General features: G+C 29.9%; 1 pseudogene; it reads right to left on the minus strand.

Moving 5' to 3' along the window:
- Nucleotides 1–5,959: 5,959 nt before the first annotated feature.
- LOC149374420 (uncharacterized) lies at nucleotides 5,960–8,693 on the minus strand (annotated as a pseudogene).
- Nucleotides 8,694–9,152: the final 459 nt, after the last annotated feature.

Consider the following 9,152-nt stretch of genomic DNA (forward strand, 5'->3'; position numbering starts at 1 on the left):
AAGTATCTTCTTTTCCCTCATCATCACTGTTACTATTGGCTGATTGAAACATTGATGTGTCGGTATGATTTTTTGGCTTAAAAGGCTTAAAAGGCTCTTGAGATGAAAATTTGAAGCTTTGCGATACATTTTCTTCCTTATTTGATTTATAGATTATTTTACGAAGCGGATCAGTAATAGGCTTAAAAGTCTCACTAATTTGTTTTTCAAAATCTTTCCTAACTTTAGCAATCAATGCTTGCGTTTCACAGCTTTTCATGCTTTTTCAATTTGTGGAAGAACGTGTTTTTTCTTATTAAATGCATCCATGTTTACTGCTTGATAGTTAACAAAAGACTAATGCATACTTAATAAATATGAGTTATATTTATTGCGAAAGAGTTAGAACCTTTTCTATATCTACCATTATTTACATCTATTTCCTTGTCTATTACAACAAATCCATGCTTTCCAACTCCCCAACATTTAACACATAACTTTTTGAAGTCATTATACGTCATATCAGTATTAACATGATCATTATAGATGTGTTTCAAATTCACATCATCTTGTCAAAATATCACTAAGAGGTTTTAAATATCTCTGACTAAATGCTTTGGAACTTAAGCATAAGATTGACAAAGATAGAAGCAATCAACGTTTTTGTGACGCCACTTGCAGAAAAAGGCTTTCACATTATCTTGTTTTTCATAGGCAATCTCATCGAATATCGTTATGGAGTTGGGTAGCGCCTTATCTGGAGATATGACTTATTCCTGATCGCTAAAATGAAAAATATTTTATGCCATCTATAGGATCTAATAGTTCTTTTAGAAACTAGTACTTTGGTTGATTCAACGATTTTGAGTACAAATAAACATTCTCAAATCTCAATCCGTTGATATGAGTAATAAGAGATAGTAAGCTATTGTTTTTTCTACAGTTTGATGGACCGCAAAAAACAGCTCTTATAGTATTAGGTAGCAAATCACCATGGCGTTTTTTTTCGTTTCTTGTTCAGCGATACAATCAAAATTCACGACGGGAAGTTAAATATTCTGTTCCACGAAGCTCATGTTAACTGCATGCTGACTCAACTGAGACTTAAAGTGACAGTGTAATCAGCATGTTTTTAAACATTTAAGCCTGGCCTTAGCTAACTTGTTTTCAACATAAAACTGTGAATAGCATGCTATTGATATGTATGAGCTCATTTAACGTTGTACACTCTAGAAGTAATGATCATTTATTGACAAAAAGGTCGTGGTATCATAAATACAGTCATTAACAAACTGCCAGTAGAACTGCACGTACCAGGATATTAGTACTGCGGACCAGGCACTAAACTAGCCAAGAGATTAGCCCGTGGAGATCCAGGCGTTAACCTATTGGATGAAGCTTGTAAACAACCCGATATAGCTTATTCTCAAAACCCAGATGAAATGAACGGCCAACAACGGCTTTACAAAGCCTGGGAATGATTATGTGCTTAAAAATTAGCGATTCTTTTGTTAAGTGAGCGCGTTGAATCACAAGTGTTTCTTTTTAAACCACCGTTTTCTTGGCGTAAGTTGAGTCAAAAGTATAAACGTGAAAATTTATGGCTTGAGCTCTTCTATCATATATTAGATTAAAAATCTGGTAATATTAACTATACTGTGTAAGTCTAAGATCAAGTCTTACAGGAATTTACGAGGTTTAAAATAGGTTTGGCTGTTGATGCAAGTAAACACTGTAAATTCATTAAATACACTATTATAAATACAAGATATATGGGTCTATAATACCCGTGGAAGATTAAAACTGATGTTCACCTGAATCAACAACAAGAACCAACACTAACTATTTACGCAGTATCAGTGGCCGCAGCCATAAGAGTGATTGTGTGAGCTATTCGGCAGCGCAGCGTTCAATAAATGGGACATGAGACCCACGGTAAGAACGAGGTTCTTTCAACATGAGAGGAGTATAGACACAATTTCTCAGGTAAAAAGGGGGTCGCCAGACCCACAGGAAGAACAAAGCTCTGTAAACTTTAGTACTGCATTTATGTTGTTTACAAAAACAAAAAATTAAAAAACGAATAAAAAAAATAAAAAAAATAGTTTACTACTCACGATGGTTGAACTTCATGAAAACGTCGTGCATAAATACAGTACTCACGAAGTTTAACCATCGTGAGTACTAAGCTATTTTTTTTTCTTTTTTTTTAATTCGTTTCTCAAGTTTTTGTATTAGTAAACAACATGAATGCAGTACTAATGCTTACAGAGCTTCGTTCTTCCTGTGGGTCTAGCGACCCCCTTTTTACCTGAGAAATTGTGTCTATACTCCTCTCATGTTTAAAGAACCTCGTTCTTACTGTGGGTTCCATGTCCCATTTATCCCTCCTGGTTTGTTGTTATTTTTTTATTTTTTTATTTTTTTTTCTTTATTTCTTGTTTTATTTTTTTTTTTATTTCTTGTTTTTTTTTTTTTTGTATTTTATTTTATTACATTTTTTTTAAATTTTTTTCTTTATTTCTTGTTTTATTTTTTCTTTTCATTTCTTGTTTTATTTTTTTTCATATTTCATTTTATTACATTTTTTTCATTTTTTGTATTTTCTTGATTTAATTTCTTTTTTATTTCATACCCTTTTTTTCATATATCATTCCTTTTTTTACATATTTATTTTTATTACTTTTTTTTTCATTCTTTTGTATTTCCTTCATTTTTTTTTTTTTTTTTTTTCTATTTATATTTATTCTTTTGTATTTCCTTTATTTCATTTCATACTTCATTTCATTTCATTTTATTTTTTTTTAATATAATATTTTATTTCTTGAAATTCCATTTTATTTTATAATTATTTTCTTACATATTTCATTTCTTTTATTTTCATGTCAAATTTTATTACTTTTTTTTTATTCTTTTTTATTTCCTTTATTTTATTTTTTTTTTTTTTCTATTTAATCTTATATTTTTAATTTTTTTTTGTTTTTGTCATTTCTCGTTTTTTTTCATATTTTGTTTCATTTCATTTCATTTTATTATTTTTCAATATTACATTTTATTTGTTCATATTTTATTTCATTTAATTTTTTTTTTCATTTTTCATATCATTTTATTTCATTATTTTTAAATATTACTTTTAATTTGTTAATATTTTACTTCATTCTATCATTTTTTTTTTTTCATTTTTCATTTTAATTTATTTTTTTATTTCATATAATTACATTTCATGAGTTAAAAAAAATTGTTTTGTATTTCCATTATGACATTGTTTTTTTGTTTATTTAATTTTTTTTTTGTTTTTCATTTTGTATGTCTTTTTTTTCGTCTTATTGTATTTATGTTTCATTTTATTTCTGTAAATAAAATTTTTCCAAATTTTATTTTTTCTCAGTAATTTTGTTGCAATTGTCTATCCAATTGATACGATTTTTGTTTTATTTTAAAACTCATATTTTTATGGAAGGGGGATAGAAATAAAACGTTGAAATTAAATGCAAAATATTTTTATTACTATAATAAAAAAATACAAAAACTGCGACTATGTAAATACATACATATATTTAATTATATTACAAATAACAAAATATCAAAATTAATCACATTCTACGATAGCAATCTGGTGATTTATGGTAACTAAAATAAGATACGTATGTTTTGGACTGTATTTTATTCAGATATCGAGAAAAAACAGCATTTATCGTGGTCCCATACCTTGTTGTATGTTTTTCAGGATCATTATTAATAGTTAAGTTGAATTTTTGGAAGAGGAAATTGGTCAATGGCTCGGAGTTTTTATCAGCAAAGTTAATGTTAAAATCGCGAGCTCAAATAAGTAGAAGTTTATCAAAATTTTTTCCAAGCAATTGTGCACCTCCTTCAGTATACTCCAGTAGTGTTCTGTGAATTGTATCAATTATATCATCTATTTTTTTAATAGGTGAAACATATATGGCTACTATCACTTTTTTTTGGCCATTTTCCATTGTAGATATGGCTGAACAAATGTTTGCAATATCTGTTGTTCGGACATTAAAATCGTGGGTATTTTGTACAGTCATATCTATATTTGGACCAACGATATTTACTGTATCATCAATATTATGATGTATTGCAACTCCCGCTGACCGTGCATTGTCACGTTTAAAATGGATAATACAGTTAAATTGTGGTATGTCGATTTGTTGATTATTGTCCATCCATGTTTCAGTCAACATTAAGACATCACATTGTCTAGTGACTGTATCATTAAAATCAAGTAAATGTTTCCATAGACTTTGAATATTAAAACACAATATAGACATATTTCTTTTACCAGAAATAAAATTGGTAATCATTTGAGCTTTAGTCTCTAGAAAATTTAAAGAGAGCCTTTTAAATTCTTGTACTAAACTTACTCTCGAAGCAGCTTGTCGACGGTTATGATAAAATTTAAATTAAGTCCAATCGTTATCAGGTGTTACAATATATAAGCCTTTAAGACTTGTGACACGAGAAAGGGCAACGTAAACGAGTAATTTTAATTGCAATTTTTCATACTGATAAACAACTTGATTAAACGTTCCACCTTGTGATTTGTGAATTGTCATAGCACAAGCTGCTATCAATGGAAAATGTTTTCGTGTAACAGTAACTTTATTGTCTCTCGTTAGAGAAATATTCGATGTTCGTAGATTGATTGGTACGGCCGATCTATTAATCTTTTTTTTTTAGCGAATGAAGCAGCTTTTTTTTCCGATTTTTTCACCAATTTTAATGTTACCAGGAAATTGTAACCATACTCGACAAACAATATTATCTTTATCAAAATCTAAATGTACTAACTTACCAACAGCACCGTTGGCTAAGCCATCAGATACATCAATGTTTGAAGTAATGAAATAATACTTATCTTTAACAAAAGTAATAATGTAAGGTAAAGCACCTGTATCTATTACTGATATTTTGTGTATTTTTTGTCTAAAAGCACTTTCCTGTTGAGCATCTTTTGATCCAACAATTACATCATTAGCTGTAGAAATAATTTTGCGTGGTGATTGTTGTAAAATTTCATTATTGTAACTATTAACATCTACATTTTTAAGATATAAACGAACTCCATCAGGGCACAATCTTTGAACTTCAGCTTTTGCGAAAAATCTTGATTCAAGAATATCAAGTTCAATATTTGATAATACTTCACCATTGCCAATTTTTGTTATTATAGAAGAAAACGTTTCATTAGCTTGCTTCATTACTTGAGTAAGATGGTAAAATTTCAATTTTCGCCACAAATAAGGCCCAACCAGACAAGTATTAATTGAGTTGTAAATAGGCGTTGATCTTCCTGGTGGGAGTTGACGTGAATCGCCAATAAAAATAACGTCAATATTTCCAAAATCATCTTAATGATTTCTAGTAATTTGTTTTAGACGCGTGTCAATCTTATTCAAGAGTTCTGCACTGACCATGCTTATTTCATGAATGATAAGTACTTTAACGTATTTAAAAAGACATCTGTATAATCGTAAAAGTTCTGATGATAATGGTAATAGATTTGAAAGAGAAATTTTAAGAGCAGTGTGAGCGGTTGTACCGTCAATTGCTACAGGAGCTTTACCAGTAGAAGCACAGGTTATGTAAGCATTGCAATAACCATCGGTGTCAGTGAACCTATTGTATAATTTCATAATTAGTTTTATAACAAATGTTTAACCACACCCAGCAGTACCAGTCAAAAATATTTGAAAAGGTGACTCATGTTTATTCTGAAGATGATCAATAATGGTATCTAAGAGTTCTCGTTGCTTTTTGTTTGCAGATCTCATTAAATCGTAAAACTGTTTAGTATCCATTAAATTTTCTCTTTTTTTTTTGCTATGACACCAAGTTTATTTAAAGATGCACGTTGCAAATCAGTGTTAACAGCACCTTCAGGATCACAAAGCAATCTTTCATACGGGTCCGGTTCAAAAATTATGTTAGCTTGATTTTGTAAATCTTCGTCTTAAACAGCGTTTTCATCATTTTCTGTATGCAACTGCTTGCAAATTTCGATAGTTTTCTGTATATTCGAGTTAGATTCAAACTCTTTTTTGCGCTCTAAAATTAAATCGTCATTATCTTGATATATTTGAATGAACTTATTTTCAGCTAACACATCATTTTCTTCGCTTTTAAAAGGAATGTGTATCAGTACCATTTCTCGTGCATAATCATTCAAGTCAGTCATATCGTAGTTGCGGTACCTAATTACTCTAGGCTTTTGTCTTTTAATGTATTCTACTTTATTATTCAAATAATACTTAGCGACAAACTGTGCCAACGTAATGTCTTCTAGACTGTCAGGTCTTTTTTCGTATTTATCAAACACATTTTCTTTCCAAATATCAACACAATCGTCATCCATTTCATTAAGTTCTTTCATAGTTTTTCTTATTCTCATACGTTCTGTAGGGTGAATATTAGGTATATAAACGACTGTTAAAGATGATTTGGCTATTGGTTTGCGCAATAAGTACCAAGCAGCTTCTTGTGCTGACATTTCAACAGAATTGAGAACGTCAACACTCATTTTTCTTGTAATTTTAACTATATCAAACTCAGGATTTTCATCCATAATTTCAATAATTTGTCGTTGTGAATTAGTTGTACCTCGATTGTGTTTGTTAACGTACTCGACAACGTAAGCCGCACAAGAATACTCATCTTGAATAATTTGAAAATCCATATTAGATTTTAAATGATGCAAAACAAATGGATTGAATGTATTGTGCCGTTTTTCCGACGGTGTTTGACGATAAAACAACTTTGGTCGAGTGATGCCAGCACGGATAATGTTATAATAATGTTTGTCAGACATGATGTCATTGTGAGAATAAAAATGTTCAGAATCTTCGTAATCGAAATTTTGTAAATTAGTTCGAATGAGACTGTAATGTTTCTTACAATTACTAAAAGTTTCTTCTGAAAAATTGGAATCAGTATCTTTTATTGATATCAATGTCACAGTTTTTTTAGATGGCATGAAAGGTGCTCCAAATCTACAATTATCTTTTTTATTTGGATCCATTTTTTTATAACAAGTAAAAGTGTGCTTATGAGTTTAAACTTTAATATTTCCTGATGCTTCAAATGCTGTTACTGAAACTAATTCATCAATCATATTGATAACATTATCGTCATTTTTTAATAAATTTGCAGGTGAATTATCTAACCACAAAAGAATATGAGCATGAGAACTACCTCGATGTTGAAATACTAATCTTTTAAAATAATCTATCACCTTGTATTTTCCAAATGGACTGTTTGTTTTATTTTTCAGAATGTCCATTAAACAATTTACTAATTTATTAAAATATATTGATCAAGTGTTAGCATCGTCATTGATTAGTTTGGCTTTTCTGATGTAATGTAGCTTTGCCAAAAATTCATCAGAAACTTCTGTTTCATTATGTTTTAATGTATATAATAATTTCTATAAATTGTTCCATCCAACTCCATTTGCACTCATAGTCATGAAAGTTGTTGGTGCACCTAATTGTCTAATAATCGCAAAAAGATCTTTTTTTCGATCAGCCCAATACCAAGCAGAATTAGGTATACATCGAAGAAAAGCGAGGTTACCTTCGATACAACTGTTTATATAATTGTCCGATTGAATTTGCTCTTTTGTATTATTAGTTTCATGGCCAATATGTTTGAAAGCTATAGTAACAGCATCTCGAACTCGCTGTCTCATAATTTTAACAGCCAAATATAAAAGATGTTGTGGATCTGCACCCCAACGATCTGTACGTTGAAGTTCACTGGTGGCTTGCATAAATGAAGTAACATTAACTCCTTCCTTGTAATTTCTAAACTGTCCACAATAAATGGTTGGAAATGAAAGCTCTTCAGCGTGTTCATCAAACGAAATACTAATAGGCTCATTATTTTTGCCAGGTGCAATGTATAACATTTTGTCTTTATTCCACATTAAAGTTTGTTGTTGAGCTGTCAGATTATCTTCCCTTCGAACATGTTCACTAACTTCATGATAATCAATTTCATCATCATCTAAATAATTATTTAAGGCTTCCTCTTCGATGGAAATATTATAAAATAAGTACAGTGGTGTCTGCACTAAATATATTTACCAGCCCTTGATATTATTTTTTTTTACAAGACCATGAACGTAACTCGATTTATGTATTAACTGTTTCCTAATGTGTACATAAAAATAATGGTCATCTTGAATATTTCTTGGAAGTTTATTGACTGTTGTTTTAACATCAATTGGAACATTAATAATTTGTCCATAAATACCGAATTGGCCATGAACATGTCTGAGTCTCCTTATTTGCATAAAAGGGATTCTTGGAGAAATAAGTCACTGTTCAATAAGATTTAACTCTGGTAAATGTGATGGAATGACTGGATATGAAAATCCGTTGTATGTGGATAATCATGGAATTTTTTTTCGTCCAAACTTTTTTTACATGTAGAACAAATTGCCACTACAGTAGTGCCGCAAACAAAATTCTACTAAAATATAAATAATTATTGAATATAAAAATTTGTTTGAGAGTATAATAAAAAAAAGTGATTATTTACCGGTAAAATTGTTTTTAAAATATTTTCATGTGCTGCGGATGATGATTTCAAATCTTTTTTCCACCAAAGCCTATCGCAAACTGCGCAAGAATGACCAAAAGTATTATTTAAAAAAGTGTTAAAAAAATTGAAATGTGCTTGTGCATGTTGATCATAGTTCATGTATTTCGCAACAACTTCATTATTATCTATTTCCGAATCAACGTCAATGTCCAAAACAATACCGGAAGGCTCACCAATGTCTTCAATATCAGTTCTGTATTGTAAATTAATGTTTGAAACTGGAATTAATGGTGTGAAATGCAAGTTTGTTAGATGCAAATGGATAAAATTTGGAGAATCGTTCACTTTAAAATGAGCGAAGATTTGTCTTTCCATATTAATATTTACATCAATAAAGTGATAATGTATGCATATATTTGTATCATATAATCTTGCAAATATACATGTGCAGTCCATGTCTCCGTACTCGTGGTCACTAGAGAATATCTTATTTGCACTTCTGGGATTCAAACATAAACGCAAAAAAAGTGATTGTTGTAGTTGCCGTCTCAGTTGTATAGGTGTTATCGTAAGATTTAAAAGTTTTAAAAAACAATAGAACA

The sequence above is a fragment of the Copidosoma floridanum genome, unplaced genomic scaffold (assembly GCF_036245765.1).
Source record: "Copidosoma floridanum isolate Cflo_tuat_1 unplaced genomic scaffold, Cflo_Japanese_pri ptg000020l, whole genome shotgun sequence".
NCBI lineage: Eukaryota > Metazoa > Arthropoda > Insecta > Hymenoptera > Encyrtidae > Copidosoma > Copidosoma floridanum.